The sequence below is a fragment of the Giraffa tippelskirchi genome, chromosome 1, assembly GCF_054371585.1.
Source record: "Giraffa tippelskirchi isolate mGirTip1 chromosome 1, T2T-mGirTip1v1.2.pri, whole genome shotgun sequence".
NCBI classification, from domain to species: domain Eukaryota; kingdom Metazoa; phylum Chordata; class Mammalia; order Artiodactyla; family Giraffidae; genus Giraffa; species Giraffa tippelskirchi.
In genome coordinates, this window is record NC_137275.1 from 214,557,808 (window position 1) to 214,577,128 (window position 19,321).

The 19,321-nt window shown below is 39.9% G+C and overlaps 1 protein-coding gene and 1 non-coding gene across 4 annotated transcripts in view; one reads left to right on the forward strand and one right to left on the reverse strand.

The window, feature by feature from the left end:
- SVEP1 (sushi, von Willebrand factor type A, EGF and pentraxin domain containing 1) overlaps nt 1-19,321 on the reverse strand; it is a 194,890-nt gene that overhangs the window by 129,293 nt on the left and 46,276 nt on the right. The gene's annotated exons all lie outside the window — the stretch shown is intronic.
- On the forward strand, nt 969-1,040 carry TRNAW-CCA (transfer RNA tryptophan (anticodon CCA)). Its single transcript has one exon. It is a non-coding gene; the product is annotated as a tRNA-Trp (tRNA).

Genomic DNA, 19,321 nt, shown 5'->3' on the forward strand with positions numbered 1-19,321 from the left:
AGAAACTTGCGGAACACGTAGTATATTGCTAGAACAGTTGCAAAAATGAAAACAAGTGTCAAATAAAGCCCCTTCTTAAAAAGATATATAATCCAAGGGAAAAAAAAATAATCTTTACATATTACAAAGAAAAAAGATTTAAAATCTGAAGAAACTGAGAGATGATGGCTGGGAAGAGGAGAAGGTGAAGTTCTCATTTCATATACACCAATATGATAAAACTGAAAGAAAAACAGGTTTAAATTTGGACACAAAGAATACACAAAACTATGAATAGAAAAAGAATGCACAACCATCAAACCAGTGGGGGAGGAAAAAAACACAAATAACAAAGATATAAAAACACAGGACAAGAAAATAGCAGAGAGAATTAACAACAAAATATCATAAACTAAGGTAATGGAAGTAAAACCAAACATATTATTTACCATCAATAAGAGTAATGGGTTAATTTAACCCTGTTGGTAAGATATAAACTTAAAACAAGCCAGAGAAATAGGTTAAAAATAATTGGATGTACCAAGACATGTTAAATATTTCAAAAAATCTTCAAGCAGCAAACAAGTTACTACCTTAAGGAGAAATAAAAGTTTAACACGTAAAGGGCTTTTTCTAATATATGAAAAATAGGATAACTTCAACAGAAAAGTTAACAAAGAACAAAAGCTGGAGATTAAAGAAATGACAATGACCAATAATTGTTGTATAAGAGTCTGACATCACTTATAATGAAAAAATGCAAACTGACGGCTACTTTTTAATTTGAAAAAAATTTAAAGGATATTAATACCCATTCCCATTGTTGGCAGGCATGTGGGCAAACAGGCCTTCTCCCACTTTGTAGGGAAACCTGAGGGTAGACACTAAAACCCTCAACTGGAGCCCTTCTTTTGATACAGCAATTCATTCCTAAGAATTTGTCCCGGTGAAAGTCAACACTTTTTACCTACACATATAAGTATAGGACTTCCCTGGTGGCTCAGAGGTTAAAGCGTCTGCCTCCAATGCAGGAGACCCGGGTTCGATCCCTGGGTCGGGAAGATCCCCTGGAGAAGGAAATGGCAACCCACTCCAGTATTCTTGCCTGGAGAATCCCATGGACGGAGGAGCCTGGTAGGCTACAGTCCATGGGGTCGCAAAGAGTCGGACACGACTGAGCGACTTCACTCACTCATAAGTATGTATAAATTGTTAATTATATACATAAGTATGTATAGTTATTGTTTGTCATTACACAGCATTGGAGATAATACGACTGTCAAGACACGAAGGGTCTGTTAAATTCTTACGACATATCCATCCAGTGGCATATTAGCCATAAAAATACAACTGTTGACAAGGAAAGTCAATAAAATTGTGTGGTCAAGTGTAAATGAAAGCATGGCTCAAACACCATATGTGTTGTATGATCTTTTGGCTAATAAATGTATACAAATCTATAAGGTTATGTACACATGGTATGCTTCTCTGGTGGCTAAGATGGTAAAGAATCCGCCTGCAATGCCGGAGATCCAGGTTTGATCCCTGGATCAGGAAGATCCCCTGGAGTAGGAAATGCAACCCACTCCAGTATTCTTGCTGGAGAATCCCATGGACAGAGGAGCCTGGCGGTCTGTGGGGGTCACAAAGAGTTGGACACGACTGAGCGACTAACACACGTGGTATATATTCATGGTAGAGCTACGAGGCTTCCAAGGTTGTTTATTTTTGCTGATCTACATTTTCTTGTTTCGTTACACTGAATAGGTACTGTGCCAAAACATTAAAAGTAAATGAAAATTATGCACAAGAGAAAGTCATTGTCTCAAACACATATGTTTCATTTCACAGTTACTACTTCTCTGACCTCAGAGATGACTTTGATTCCTCCTTCTCCTTCCATCTCTTTCAGTATGGATATGAAAACCATGTTGTTTGGATTTTACTCCTTAAAAACCCTCCAAGTTTCGCCTCTCTCTCCATCTGCATTTCTCTTATTTTAGATCTGAACTCATCACCTCTCCTTCAGGTTTCACAAAATCATTTCACTGGTCCCTCAGCCTTCACCTCTACTCTTTAACCCATCTTAGATGTTGCTGCCTGAACATTTTTCTAAAATATAAATTTGAGCAAATCACTTTCTACCAAAAACTGCACCAACAGGATGAAGTCTTCTCTCTTTACTTAGATCTATAAAGGCATCTCTGATCCATCTGTAACCTGTCTGTCAGTCTGCTACAATGAATGAGTGAATTCCATATCCTGATCAGAAGCTGTTTCAGAATTGAGCAAAGACTAATTGTTTTTTTAATTTATTTATTTTAAAGCCTTTATTGGACTTGTTACAATACTGTTTTTGTCTGATGTTTCATTTTTTTGGCCATGAGGCGAGTGAGATATTAGCTCCCAGACCAGGGATCGAACCCATACCCCCTGCATTGGAAGGCAAAGTCCTAACCACTGGACCGCCAGGGAAGTCTCAAGCAGGGACTAGTTTGCATGACACCTCCCCCACCTCAGTTTACTGGACTTGGCAGTTGGACCAATTTACTTAATTTTTCTGAGATCTAGTTTCTTCGTGTGTAATTCCCTTATAAATTTGTTGCTAGGCTTAATTGAAATAATGTAAATAAAGAAACATGCCAGGCATGTAGTTGGCATTCAGTAAATGTGATAATAATGCCCCCAACTTTTAATCTTCTTAACCATGAAAGCGATAATTAAACTTCTTTTATAGGCTTGTTGTGCCCAGTAGATGCTCCGGTGCTTGGTGAATATCATATACCTCTCTTCCCTTTCCTATCTTCCATTTAGCTTCTGCCTTGGCATATGCTGTCCTTTCTCTGAGTGAACTTCCAGCATCCCTCAATGACTCATTCTTCAAAGCTCCCCAACTTTTTCAGATGGATTTTGTCACCTTCATTTCTGTGCCCCGGAGAATGTTACTCTCACCTCTTCTGGCGCCTATCACACCATATGTAACATACACACTTGTCTCTGTCCCTCCATGGGGAACACACTCTTATAAGTTTAGAGAGTCTTCTGGTCATCTGATTTAGCCTTTGCTCATCCCATTGCCCGAGCCAGCAGTCACTCAGACAAAGGAGGACAGAAGGTGGAGGATGGGTTAGTGTGAAGGAAGGACCAAAGTCAGAGGGACCGACAACCAAGGCAAAGTGAAAGGACATTAGACTCTGAGTCAAGACAACTGAGTTGCTAACTTGGCTGCTCCACTAACAAGCTACGGGGTCACTGCCAAGTGTTTTGTTTTTTTTTTCTTTTCCTACAAAATACAGAAGTTACATTTAATGATGGCTGTGACCTTTCTGATGCTAATACTGAATGATTCTATAAATAGACTAATACTAAAAAGTAAGTTAAAGAAACTTGTCACATGAGCAGTCAGATTTTTATCTACAGATTTTATAATTTATTCGAAAATGGTATTACACAAAAAGGAATTAATCTTACACTGTTACTCCCCAAAACCTTTTAAGTAATAAAGAATTTACAACATTGGAGAACAGTGTTTTGGATAAAAATATCCAAAAGTACATTTGGAAGTGTATTGTGAAATTTATAATGATAATCGAAAACAGACTTCAGGAGAACTATTTAAAGGCATTGCACAATTCTAGTGGGAGAGGTGTAATCAACTTCTTTGATTCCCAAGGGGGAAAATTCCTCATCTAAAACCAAGCAAAAGTTGAAAAGATGAAATCAACTGTGGTTTGAAAAAGTTCCACAAGTGATGGTAAAGACTAGGGTACAGTTTTTTTCTTTATTGTACGAAATGATTCCCTTCCTGGAAATGTACCAAATATTTTTTTTAAATTGTTCTTTTTGTTGTCAAAATAAAATTTCTCCTTTCAGAAACATCTTAGCAGTTATCAACTACAATTACTGGAAGTGTGATTCTTGAAGATACCACGTGCTAAGATTAGATTTTTCTTCTGCCAACACAATTTTTTGACTGAAGTAAATGAAAATATCAACCAGTTTGCAATTTATAAAATCTAAAGAAGTCTCCATTCTTTAATTATTAATTCTTTAGATAACTATTTCAGTTAATAATATTTATTATACAGTAACTTACACTTTATGAAATTCCTTCTCATTAATAATCTAAGATTAATTTCAAAACTCTCCATAAAAATTAAGAGCCTCTGTTCTTTGCACAATTCACCTTTAAAGCTTAATGAATTTCTTTAAAGAATATAGTTTTAGGGCAGTTGCATCAGCTCCTTTCAGGCTGTGAAGTACACAACTCCAAGAGTGCCCATTCATGAAGGTGAAAATATACCCAGGAATTGTGGAAATCAAAAGCCCTCATTTTGGCTATATCTAGGTAGGGGGCCCCCTGGAAGAAAGTTCTTTATTATTACAATATCATGCTTCTTCTCAAATTTATGGGTTCATTGTGAATAAGCAATCGTTCCTAAAAATAGTGTGCTAGGGTTTTGAACACAGGGACCCACTGCACTAGAAAAGAACCACCGGGATGACCCAGACGGATGGGATGGGGAGGGAGGTGGGAGGGGGGTTCTGGAAGGGGAACACATGTACACCCATGGCAGATTCATGTCAATGTATAGCAAAACCAATGCAATATTGTAAAGTTAAAAAAATAGATAAATAAACTAATTAAAAAAAAAAAAAAACTATAGACATTAAAAAAAAAAAAAAAAGAACCAGCTTTCCCCAGGCTAAGTCAATCCCTGTCACAAGTACCAGTCAAGGACCTAGGCATACACACGAGGGACTTTCTTATTAAACAGTCAAGATCCTTTCAATTTTCATCAAGGCTTAGACGAGGAGACTATTGACTGCCCTGGATTCTGCACATCTGAATCCGTGTAAAATGAATTAGCATCCTGCCAACCTCCCTGTGACTGGTTAACTCATTTGGCTGGAACATAGGTTATCTGGACAAAATTATGGGCAACTGCGTGGTGCCATAGCAGCAAATGGCACCCTAGCTGCAGGATGCCATGCTGCAAATGTAAACACCTGCTCTGACTAGAAAGAAGATTAGTGATGGATTAGGATAAGTCTATACAGAAACAAAAAAGCAAAACGTTCAAAGACTGTGTCCAGAAGAAGACAGTGAAATAAGAGTCATGTTACGAATATATGTGTACACACATACATATACATATAGACATAATATATGCATATCACACATAAACACATATATCACACACAAATATAACCTGGATGACTACATAACACTTAGGCAAAGTCTTTTTAGTTGAAAACTCTGTATTCTTAATTGTTTTAAGGTATGAACTGTCTGGGTGAGAAATGAGAGATCATTTTGAGTTTTATAACAAAAACTCCGTGTGTAATCACTTTGAGGAAAGGCCTCTGGAGATTTTAGAATTATCTTTAATTTTATTTATTCCTCCTAAAATAGTTAATAACTCAGGCTTGTATAAAGAAGAAAAGAAAATTTACCATAAGCTATACTACTCTGGTTTAACTATGCTTTTAATGTTTAATATTTAGTTGGACTACAAGTTTTCACAATTAAAAACAACTTTGCTACAATCAACTTGTTTCTTTATATTTTTTAATTCACTATATTTTTTTCTTAGCAAAATAATATTAGCTTTTCATTAGCCTGTTGCTATTTAGTCACTAAGTCATGTCCAACTCTTTGTGGCCCCATGGACCGTAGCCCATTAGGCTCCTCTGTCCATGGGCTTTTCCAGGCAACAATACTGGAGTAGGTTTCCTTCACCAGGGGATCCTCCCGATCCAGGGATTGAACCAAGTCTCCTGCACTGCAGGTGGATTCCTGACCATTGAGCCACCTGTGATATCAACTGGCCTAGTGTTCAACATAATGCTACCAAAAAACCTGAAAGCTTTAGCATTTATATCTCAGACTACAACAAAGGGACAATTCTCTTTAAGCTGCAATTTCATGATTATCTAGAAAATCACTGATCTTCAGATAGTAAATTCATACTATACTATTAGTCTTTCATTAGCCTACTGTCTATGGGGTCGCAAAGAGTCTCACACAACTGAGCAACTAAGCCCAGCAGCAGTACTGTCAAATTATTGTATATTCCCATTATCAAGAATAAAAATACATGTTTTATTGTAGTCTCATTAGCACTGGGTACTGACGGCTTTTTAAATGACCAATTAATCGTTATTTAAATGTGAAGTCCCAGACTTCTCTGGTGGTCCAGCGATTACGAATCTACCTGTCAATGCAGGGCACACAGTGTCGATTCCTGGTCCGAGAAGGGCAGCTAAGGGCAACATGCCGCAGGGCAACTAAACCCACGTACCACAACTACTGAAGCCCACGTGCCCTATAGCCTGTGCTCTGCAACAAGAGAAGACACTGCACTGAAAAGCCTGTGCACCACAACTAGAGAAAGCCCACAAACAGCAACAAAGACCCAGCACAGTCAAAGATAATAAACAAATACATACAATTTTGTAAAGTTAAAAAAAAATGTGAAGTCCCAAGAATTTCAATGCAACAGACTTTCAACTTAAATTTAGGGTGAATCTCTCTCTGAGATTCAGACATGTGGAGGCCCAACGGACGTCTATTTGCTTACAAAAGTTGAGACCCTTCTGGGTGAAAACTTTATCCGTGGTAGGGGTAATATTTAAAATGTTACCAAAATGGCATGATCGTTGATCAACAAGAACATACATGAGCTATAGCATTAAGCAGAGTTCTGGCATGCCCACGAATCGGCTGGGCTTCCCAGGTGGCACTAGTGGTAAAGAACCTGCCTGCCAATGCAGGAGATTTAAGAGATGCATGTTTGATCCCCAGCTTGGGAAGATCCCCTGGAGGAGGGCATGGCAACCCACTCCAGTATTCTTGCCTGGAGAATCCCATGGACAGAGGAGCCTGGTGGGCTACAGTCCATAAGGTCGCAGAGAGTTGGACATGACTGAAGTGACTTAGCATGAGCACATGCGCACGCGTGTGCGCGCACACACACACGCACACACACACACACTCTAATGTGCTAGATGAGACCTCTCTAGGTGCTGGATTGTGGGAGAGATCAATGAGCCTAGAGAAAGGGGTCAGATCAGTAGAAGAGCATTTAGGGACTTGGGGGCAACACTATTTTTACCAACAAGTATGTGTGTACTTCAACATTTTGACAACTTTTATAACTGTATTGATGCACATGTGATGAATTAGCTTGTCCTAAGGAACAAGATAAACGATACAAATTTGGACCTAGTAACACTTGTCTTTAGTAGTCAGAAAGGAAGAAAGATTCTGAGTATAGTTTGGTGTTGTCAAATTTGTTTCCCTTTGGGTTATATAAAGCGTGATGAAGTATGAGTAAAGTCTCAGGCCATAGTTACCTTTCATGTTTTCCTTTCCTCATCTCTTCTACCTCAATTCAGTAGGACTTTGGGGGTTTGGGAGTACAGATAAATATCAGTTGCTATGCCCACTGTTGCTGTGCTAATTTTGTACATTATTTTAGGACTTGATTTAGCTGCAACCTCTATACACAGATTTCTTGTCCTAGGATATTCAGAGTCAGTGATTTCTGCCACAGATACCAAATTAACGTTCTTATAACATACCTCTCACCATGCCATATTCCTGCTCAAAAATCTTCAATAGCTTATAGTTGCCAGTTGACCAAAGGCTATCTCTATAGCCTGGAATTCAAGTCCCAGTACAATTTAGTGCTTCCTTACTGTTCTTGACCTAAATCCCACTTGTTCTATTGATTTAACCTACTTTCCCATCCATACAAGCTAACTTCAGTCCCCATCACAAGTCTGTATTTTTCATAGTCCACAATAGTATCCCCTTTCTAACTGTGCTAATCCTATTTTTCAAACCCAGTTCATCTTCACAACTAAAAGTAAATTATTTTTTGACCAGCCATAGCATTTTATATATCACATCTGTATATTTTGTGCATCACATTTTATTTTTATTCAATCTCAATTGCTTAGAACTGGATTAAATGTAATTCTTGGTTCACGGCACACATTCTGACTTCGTTGTAATAATTATAGCCCTACTTCATATTAAGTTCCTTTAAGGCAAGTACTATGTAATAATCAAACCTTCTGAAATACCTAAAAGATAGTCAATAAATAGTTACAGGTGTCAATGGACAGATTTAAAAAGATTTCCTTCTGCAGTTTCCGTAAAACCTGATTCAGAATGACCCGTTCTGCTTGGCATTCTTTCTGATGATCTGTGTGGTCTAATCTACAGCACCTTGAAATACTCCACTCATCTAGTCAGTGTTTCCCTTCCAGATTCCCATATTCAAATGTTTGGATTATTTTCTGAATTTTAATCTGCGTGTAAAGAAAATCGCAAATATTTTACTTTGGCAATTACAATGCTCTCAACATGTTAAGTTTCACCACGTCACCACCTTTCTTCCTTTCCACCCCTTAAAGGAGGGTGTGGCCCGAAAGCCACAAGGGAGACTCCTTGGATGAGAATTCTGCTAATTACTACCGGCTATGCCACTGTCTGACCTCTGTGTTATGTAACCAATTGGAGAACTGCTTTTCCATCAGGACACATGGGTGATCAAGTTTACAGCCAAGTGATTGTAAAAACTAAAATGTTATGAGCCTCTCTAGGGGTGAAAAGGATAGGACAGGTAATGGGATTCCTGGGATAGAACAGTGAGATAGAGCTTTGCCTGAAGTCTTCAACAGATGATTATAAAGGGGCAAAGTACCATGTTATGTAATAAAACATGACGGAGATGTTATCCAGACTCGAGGCAGGGGTGGGTGGTCAGGTAAGCTTTGTTGGTCAAAGAGATTTCAGAGGTGAGACCAGAACCATGCATAGAAGTGAGAGGATAAAGAGACAGGGTGATGGCATTTCAGACAGAGGGGTCAACATGTGCAGACTCAAAGGCAAGAGAGGACAAGCCTGAAAATATTAAGAGTTCTCTCTGGCTGGAAGAAAGAGGAGGTGAGGTTAGAAAGGTGAGTGCAAGAACCATTGGGCTGAATAGGTCACTTTTAAAAGCTAGGATTTATTCTTAAAACAATGAGAAAAATGACAGGAAGTTAGGACATGTGACAAGATCACCTTGGATGCCTTTTGGAGAATGATTTTGAAAGACAATAATATCCATCCTCAAACATGGAAAGACTTACTCACCCCCATATATCTCTATACATAAGGATGATTTAAGAACTTAATTATAGTTAACTTTTTTTTTTTTTGCTTAACTGCTTTACTGTTTTTCTCCATGACTCCCATTTTCCTTTTGGTTACTTTTGGCTTTCTAGAAACAGAAGTCATTACTGGGCATAAAATATGAGAAAACTGACATCACCCATTCTAAAGACATAACATGTAAAGAAGGGTATCAATGAATTGATACAGCCATCATGGAAAAAAGTGTCAACAGAGAAGAAATGATGCACACGAAAAGCAGAGGAATCTGTTTCTGGGAGGATGGAGTAGATTTATTTTTCCTTAGTCCTTCTGCTAAAGTACAGCTAAAACCTGTAGATGTTATATATAAAATAAACATGAAATGACACTGATAAGGCAGACCAGCCAGGGACCTCAAGATTCAAAGAACAACATGCTGGTAAGTTCCCTGGGCTTTCTTTTCCCTCACATATCCCCGACTTAGAGCTGAAGAAGCTGGAAACCTCAAAACACCAACAGGGGTGGACGTAAAAGCTCCCAAACAACAAAATACAGTTCTCTCAGCCAAAGTATGAAGAAAAGGGCAGCCTAGCAAAATAGATCAGTTTTGGACAATAATTAATCAACCCTATTCTAGCCAAACACCACAGAAAAACCTGTGGCCCAAGCCAAGCCTTACCAGGCAGAGGCCAAGTGGACAGCCTAATTTTCACTCCTGCAATGATCTAGAAAGGCACCCCCACATGTCTGCCAGGGTTGGCATGAGAGAAAGCCAAGCAGAGAGATGGGTCTTTCATATCAATGGAGACCAAAGGGGTGAGGATGGTGTCTCCCTTCCATACTCACCCAGAAGTAACAAAGAGTCCTTCCCTGCTCCACCGTAGTGGGTCTCAGAGTAGGCTCAGTGTATATGAGAACCTGCACTACACCCAAGCAGTGAAGAGGTTCCCTCCTCGCAGCGTCAATGGAGGCCACAGGGAGAGCAATCAGCAGGCATACAGACCCCTTCCAACCCGGGGGGACCAGTGGAGGCCAGCAAAGAGCATGGACTTCATCCACATCCAGCAGTAATGAGGATCCCCTCACACACATACATGTCAGTGTCAATCAACAGGGCAAATGAGGAACTTGGGTTTCTATATTCACCTGGCGGTGCTCCTCCCTCTTCCTCTGCTGGAGGAATGTTTACATAAGACTCATGAAATGACAAAATCATAGACTTAGAGAACAGACTGGTGGTTTCAAGAAGTTAAAGTAGGGGCAATCAGGGGTAGGAGGGAAGTGTTTGTGGTTCTAAAAGGACGTGTTATGGATTCTCATGGTGGTGACGCTGTTCTATAACTTGACTGTATCAATGTCAATATCCTGGTCGTGATATTATACTATAGCTTTGCAAGATGATACCATTGGGAAAAACTAGGAAAATGGTAATAGGGGATTTCTCTGTATTAGTTCCTAAAGCTGCACGTGACAGTAATATCTCAAAACGTGTAATAAAAATTTAAAAAGTGAAAGGCAGAGAAGCAAAAATTTCAGGGTGCATCCAGAAATACCCAAGACACAGAAACTTTACCTTGGAGCCTGCGGTATCTGGGTCACTACAGAGGTATGACTGGTTGCAGGCCAGGGATATTGCTTTATACATGGTACAGAATATGACAAAGAGTATGCATGAGTATTAGAATGACTGGAGAGAGGTATTTCTCCTATAGAAATTTACAATTTGACCTCTTATGCATCTATCAGTTTCTATAAAATTTTACAGTTGCCCATGAGGGTCACATGTTTCTCTTTGAAATTATTCTTAGGAAACACTTTTTTGTCTTATTACTATAAACTGCATTTCATCACATTTTTTAAATTTAATGTTTCATTGATTTGAGGTCTTTATCTTGCCACCTTACAAGTCTATTCTATTAATTCTAGTGGTTTTCCATGGATTTCTTTGGATTTTCTAGGTTAGCAATATCATATGCAAATAGTAAAACAGCTCTTTTTTGTTTTAAATATTGATGGTGAAAAGGAGTAACTGTGCCTTATTAACCTTTATGGCTATGCCTTTACATACTCCACATTTCACATATAATGTGTATTTGATTACTCTTTTCTCATAACTTATTCTATAGTTCATGATTTATTTTTCTACATATGCTTCCATATTTTGACAAAGTCTATAAATGTCAAGGTTTTATGAAAAATTTCCCAAACACGAACATATGATTCCTTGGTGGCTCAGTTGGCAAAGAACCTGCCTGCAATGCAGGAGACCTGGGTTTGATCCTTGGATTGGGAAGATCCCCTAGAGAAGGAAATGGCAACCCACTCCAGTATCCTTGCCTGGGAAATCCCATGGACACAGGAGCCTGGAGGGCTACAGTCCATAGGGTCGCAAAGAGTCACATACAACTTAGGGATCCAACCACCACCAACATATGTTACATATAGCCATAATGGTTTGCTTTGTATTTGTTAACTAATGCTTCAATGGTAAAACCCCACAATATCCTGGAATGTTCTCTTGACTGTGCTATGAATTAAAACACTACCCAAACTATCAATCATCAATACATGCAAATAGCTTTACACATACAAACAGACATACATACACAATACCATGGTTTTAGAACTAAATTTGTAAAATAACCTTGGTGTAACTAGATAATGTGAAAGGCATAAATGTGTGATTAGCCACTTCCTACTGTTGCACTCGAGCTTCCAGATGGCTGACTTTGATTCTTAGCCAGTGCTTCTAAGGGTCAGTAGACTTGTTCACCTTCATTTCTCTAAAAAAGGAATGGAAAATTCCCAGGAAGTTGGGAACCAAGCAGAGTTTCCATATGCTGTGTTCTAGCATCTAAACATGCAATTCACTTTATTTACTCATTCATTCATTCACTCAAAATTTATTAACGTTTACTCCAAGTTCATGGCCATGTAGCAGAGGTGATAAAGTGGGGGAGAGAGAGACATAGACATAATCCTCCCCTAAATGGATTCAGAGAATATCAAAGGAAAAAAACATAACCAAAAATGGTGATACTGTGTGGTAAGTGTTAACAGGAAAAAGGTATTTATGAGAACCAAAAAAATCTATATCAAAGTGTGCCAGGACAACAAGGAATGAAAGGGGAAGTTTCGTAAGAAACGTGAGTTTGTTATGAATCCTGATGGACTGGTAAAAACTGAACAGATAGACAAGACATGGACTATTCTAAGCAAAGGAGGATAAATTTTGAGCCATGAAAGGGCTTTAAGCCTAGGAAGCCTGGAGCATAAGATACTATAATATTCATACCCAAGAGATTATTTAAGCCTGGTAGAATCGCATAGCTTTAGCATTTTTTATCAAACTTTCAAAAGAGATACAATAATGTTTTCTCAGTCTTTCATGAAACCATTAATTCACTTTGTCAATACAGAGCAGATGTCTCAACCTCAGTAGAGGGTGACATTTGGAACTTGTCACAGCTGTTTGGTGTACTAGAGGCTACTTAGCAGCATCCCTGGCTGCTAGTCACGAGACAACAGTAGTTCCTTCCAGCTGTGACAATCAACAATGTCTTCAGACAAAGCCAACTGTCCCCAAAGAGCAAAACCTCTCTCTGTTCAGAACCACCACTGGTAAGGCATCATGATTTAAATTAACCAAGGACTTACTATATGCCAAGCACTGTAATATACTTTTTACACATACTATCTCATTGAATTTTTGTAACAATCCTACTTTATTAGCCCCACTTCATAGACTAAGCAACAAAGGTTCAGAGGTCAAAAAACTTGCCCAGAAAAAGTCAGCAAGGAAGTGACAGAACCAGGATTCATCACTAGCATTCACGCCACTAACTGCAATCCGTAACGATTTACTTATAGATTTATGGATTTACAAGGTTGTATAAGGGTTTCTCAAGTGGCACTAGTGGTAAAGAACCTGCCTGCCAATGCAGAAGACATAACAGACACAGGTTCAATCCCTGCATCAGGAAGATCTCCTGGAGGAGGGCATGGCAACCCACTCCAGTATTCTTGCCTGGAGAATCTCATGGACAGAGAAGCCTGGCACGCTACAGTCCATAGGGTCTCAACGAGTTGGACACGACTGAAGTGATCTAGCACACATGAACACATAAGGACTCAATCACATATCTCAGTATTGCCAGCATTTAGCAAGCTCACTGGGTCCATTCTTTCTCCGAGCCTGACTTTTGTCTAGCTTCAGTTCAGTCGCTCAGTCATGTCTGACTCTTTGCAACCCCATGGACTGCAGCACGCCAGGCCTACCTGTCCATCACCAACTCCAGGAGTTTACTCAAACTCATGTCCATTGAGTCGGTGATGACATCCAACCATCTCATCCTCTGTTGTCCCCTTCTCCCACCTTCAATCTTTCCCAGCATCAGGGTCTTTTCCAATGAGTCAGTTCTTCACATCAGGTGGCCAAAGTATCAGAGTTTCAGCTTCAGCATCAGTCCTTTTGTCTAGATTGGGCTATCATTTTCAAATTGCTAACTTTGGCTACCATGCATACATGGCTCATCATCTCATATTAAGTGAGCACCAACTCCATGCAGAGCCCAGGGAACCAAACATGGGAGATGCTAAGCTACAACTGAGAGGCAAGTGTTTATTTTAAATGCAGCTTGGAAAGAGCAGCAAAATATTTATGAATCATTTCTGTGACAGATAAGGACGATGCAATGAGTGCTATGGAATGACTGTTGGCAATAAAATGGAGCAGAGAGAGCACTGGATTCTGGGCTCCCAGAGAGTTGGGTCTGCACACTAACATCTTCAGAAATTAATGACATTAGGAAAATTTAACATTCTTTCACACTGTCTGCTGTCTGCTGTTCTGCAAATGAGGAACATAAGCAGGCAAAGACTTTGCAAGAGGCATGTGGCTATGGCATGAATTATCTTAGAGAGCCAAATTCCAGGACTTCAGTGTCCCTATGTACTCTTACCTAAACCGATGTGCCAGAGAAAGCATCTAGTGCACCTTGACACAATTGCCCTTCGTTCACTTTTCAAAAGCAACATGCACTTTTCACCCCTTCTAAATCTTGGGGCATTGCCCCAAGGCAATAAATCCCCAGCACAACTCAAAATCTTGTACCTGTAGACCTGCACAATAAGCAGGTCCTCTAAGAAACATTTTTTTACTTCTTTTTTTTATAAAAATTATCTATTTATTTGGCTGCACTGGGTTTTAGTTGCCACATGGGAATTTTTGATCTTCTTGGAAGCACCTGGAATCCTTAGCTGCAGCATATAACCTCTTAGTTGCAGCATATAACCTCTTAGTTGAGGCATGTGGGATCTAGTTCCCTGACCAGTGATCAAACCCAGACCCCCTGCATTGGGAGCCTGGAGTCATAGCTATTGGATCCCAACACAAGTCCTAAAGAAACTTTTCTAGTCTTTCATATATTCCAGTTAAGTATCTTTCAATAATATTGCCTGACAACGGAAATGGGGCATTTTGGTTCATTCCTGGGATTTTCGAATTCATGTATGTTGCAGGGTGGGAAGGTGGGAGTAAAACGCTGTTCATTTGTCATTTTCCCTTTTCAAACCCCTGACTACTGTCAAAGCATATGCCACTTTTTTAGAAAAATCCCACAAGGGCAAAACAAAGGAGAAAATAACCTTAAGAGATATTGAAGGTGGCAGCAGCTTATTTCATCCAGCTGACAAATTCAGGGAAGTGTCTCTGCCTCGTCCGTCAAATCATAGAATTCTAAAGTAATATGACTGCCACTGGAATGTTCATTAGCTTATTTAACCTTTTTTCTCAGAAAATAAATCTGATTCGGAGGATAGTTTTGACTGTTAGAAATATTTCAACAAATAGATATGGTAGATATTTGTTCAGAAATTAAACAAGCTAAATCTATGGGTCCAATATTTTGATAAGATTAATGCACATTTTAGGATAAAAGTATTCTATAAAAAACTATTCAATGGCAAAAAGTTTATTAAACTTCATACTATTTTGTTTTTCCTAAAAATGATCAGGTTAAGCAAAATGGTTCCAAGTGAAACAGTAACAGACAGTCTTTTAACAAGTCCTGGTAAACTTCCAGTCTTTGGGGGCTTCCCAGAAATTTGAGGAAGTGAATGTTTGGAATGATGGGCTAAAAACTCCTTTTGCTGGTGACAAGTTTTCCAATTCCTTAGTTTCAATAGAATTGAAAAAGGACCTAAGGGAATTGTCAGCTGAGAGATCATTTAGAATCACTTTTTGATAATAGATAACTCATTTTATTTTTGGCATGTCACTCAGGAGGAATTTCTAGAACTGAGTGACATCAATTTAGCCCAACTCTTTCAAGTCCCATCTACATTTCTGTATGAAGGTTTTCAGCACTAAAAGCTACAAAAATGAAAAACACTGAAATGAATGCTGGTAAGGTCTCTTATTCGAACAGTGAATGACAAATCCATGGATCCATGAATTAATGAACAAGCCATCTTATTAACAGATGAATCTCCAACAGTATCTTATTTTTATATGTAATAAGTATCAAAATGTATAATAATGCTTGACACATTATATACAAATAACAATTGAAAAAATAACAATCTGTTAGCAATTTTGGTCACAGAACATGTGAAAATTTCAATTGATATCAACAATTTTTGTAGCAGAAAAGTAGAAGTCTGTGATCAATAAAAGGCTTTAGGACATAAAAATACTTTGCATTAGAACAGACTTATGTGGTGGAAGTGGAGTAACAAGATCTACAAAAACACGGAAAGTTTCTGCATTAAAAAAAAAGGTGCTTGCAGACCAACAAATTTTTGGTTACCAAAGAGGAAAGGGTGAGAGAGGGATAAATTGGGGTTTCGATTAACATATACACATTACTATTAATATAGATAAAACCAACAACGACCTATTGTGTAGCACCAGGAACTATACTCAATACTTTCCTCTTTTTTTTTCAGCTGCGCTAATTTAATTTTTTTATTAAAATTAAATGTACATTAATTTTTTTAAACACCATCCTTGTAGAGAAAGGGGACAAAAAGAAGCAAATGTAGAAAAATATGGGAAACCTATTGAAAATGTGTTCATTTTAGGCATGTGGGTCTTAGTTCCCTGACCAGGGTTCAAACCCTTGCGCCCTGCAGAGGAAGCACAGAGTCTTAACCACTGGACTGTCAGGAAAGGCCCTACACTCACTATTTTGTAATAACTTATAAGGGAAAAGCAGATTTCCCATGTAGCTCAGCTGATAAAGAATCCTCCTGCAATGCAGAAGACCCTGGTTCAATCCCAGGGTCGGGAAGATCCCCCTGGAGAAGGGATAGGCTCCATTCCAGTATTCTGGTCTGGGACTGTATAGTCCATGGGGTTGCAAAGAGTTGGACATGACTGAGCGACTTTCACTTTCATAAGGGAAAAGAATATGAAAAAGAATACATATCTATGTATAACTGAATCACTTTGTTGTACCCTTAACACAACACTTGTAAATCAACTAAACTTCAATAAAAAAAATTTAAGTGCTTGTTCATAAATGGATATTACTAGAAAGAATCAAATTTGCTCTGGTATTTAGACTTTGGTGGGAATGTTTCACAGTAATCCAATAGTTTTATTTATTTTATTTTAAATTTTTATTGGAGTATAGTTGCACAATGGTTTTAAAACATCAATACAGTACTATGGAAATGCCATCTTTAAAAACCCTGTTGAAAAGTTTGGATGGCCTCTTAAAAAGCAGTGAGGGGTACATGCATTTTCAATCTTTCTTTAATGTTTACATGAGCAAAAATATTTGAAGATTACTTATTTAGCAGGTGTTAACTGTTTTCCCTCTGTCTCCCTTTCACAGCTATAGGAAGGAGTTACTTATAGTATGACTAGGGGAAAGAAAAAAGGAAATGAGGACTATTCTACAATGAGAAGCAGGAATTGTTCATAACCTTTTTTTGACAATTTCAGAATATTGGGTATATTTTTATGAATATTTCTAAAGAAAACATACTGACTTTGGGAGGTCTCGAACGGAGGTTCAAGACAGTGATGGAGGAGGATCCCTGGGTCAACTCCTCCCACAACACACATGGAATCTGCAGCTATACTACATATGGGACAACTTCCTCTGAAAAAAGCCTAAAGCCCTTCTAAGCAACTACGACACATTGGGCAAGGTTTCCCAGGTGGCACAGTGGTAAAGAATCTGCCTGCCAACGTGGATGCCATCCCTGGTTTGTGAAGATTCCCCAGAGAAGGAAGGTCCGTCTAGTCAAGCCTATGGTTTTTCCAGTAGTCATGTATGGATGTCAGAGTTGGACTGTGAAGAAAGCTGAGAGCCGAAGATTTGATGCTTTTGAACTGTGGTGTTGGAGAAGACTCTTGAGAGTCCCTTGGACTGCAAGGAGATCCAACCAGTCCATCCTAAAGGAGATCAGTCCTCGGTGTTCATTGGAAGGACTGATGTTGAAACTGAAACTCCACCTGATGCAAATTTTGGCCACCTGATGCAAAGAGCTGACTCATTTGAAAAAGCCCTGATGCTGGGAAAGATTGAAGGCAGGAAGAGAAGGGGAGGACAGAGGATGAGATGGTTGGATAGCGTCACTGACTCAACCGACATGAGTTTGGTGATGAACAGGGAGGCCTGGCGTGCTGCGATTCATGGAGTCACAAAGAGTCGGACACCACTGAGCATGCACACACACACACAGGGCCAAGGAGACCAAGCCCCCATAGAAGCAGGCAGGAGGAGCTGGGACAAAACCTCATCATAAACCCCATCCCACCCAGCATGGCCACACACAAATCAGAGAGAACTCAAAACCTGGAGCTGCTCCCTGAGGAGGGAGGAGTTGAACCCCACAGTGGGCTCCCAACTTGTAACACTTGTATCTGAGAGACAATGCCCCAAAACATTTAGCTTTGAAATCCAACAGGGCTCAAGTCCAAGAAATCCACAGACTGTAAGGAACTGAGAAACGCCTCTTAATGGGGTCTTTCATGACTCACCTGCCCCAGGGCTCAACGCAGAGGCAGAGGGTCCGGAGGCATCCAGATTTGATACGACTAAAGTTCATTTGCTCATCTTAGAGCGTCTGAGTTTAGACACACACAGGGGCCTGCTGGCTGGCGGACACCATCTTTTACCCTTTTTCTCTTTCTCACGCTGGCCAGAGGATACCACCTTTTTTCTTATTTCCTTCTTTCTCCCAACAGGCACCATCTATATTCTCTCCCTCTGCTATGCCCTAGAGCAACAGCACCTCCAAAAGGGGAGCTTTCAAACGTGTCCGGTGCCCCAGTTTTTGCGGCTGCTCAGTAGCGGCTACCCATAGATTGCTGGGCTCTGGAAGTGGGTGGGGCTTATGCTTGTAGGTCCCAGGCGAGAAAGAGCAACCAATGGAGAAAAAGTTCTTAAACCGCTTCCGCCCCCAAGAGACAGGAAGAGGCAATAGCCCCTGGGAGCACAGACTTTCTCTGTTAATTAACCATTCTAGCTGCAGCCGGAGGGGCAGGTTTCTAATTAAACCCACATGTAAGTGCTAATTACAATCCTTTCCAGAGCTCCTCCAAGGGGAGGTGCTAACTTCTTGCTCTCCTTGGACTTACCAAAATGCCTGTATCTCCCAGAGGGAGGCTTCACACGTGTCTGGTGGCCGGGTTTTGAGGCTGCCTCTCAGGAGATGCTCCTGGATTGTCTGGCTCTGGAGATGGTGGTGGGGGGTGGGGGTTAACTGCTTTGGAGTCCTCTGGGCCTTATAACAATCGGAGAGACTGTTCCTGGCAGGCTAGCACTCCCAGGGCACTGCACAGACAATAGACTGAAACACTGCCCTGACTTTCTATGAAAGAGGCCTATTTGCTTCTTCTGGAGCCTGAGGGGTGGCCTCAGGTTTGCCAAGCACACAGAGGCCTAGAGAGATGCTCTCAGGGAACCCAGGCCGTTGGACGCCATCCTTACTTGCTCTCTCTTCCTCGCCACACCTTGCTGATACCTCCTGGAGAGGAGTTTAGATGCTCATCTGGAACCCCAATTTCTGTGACTACCACCCTGGGGACACCTTCAGACAGCCGGGCTCCGGCAGCCAGTGAGTCTTCCACTTGTAGACTGTATGCATTTACATACTTTAAAAGCTGCTGCCTGAAGGTATGAATTCCAAACAGCCTGAATCTAGGTGCTGACTGAGATCCTCCCCATTGGAACA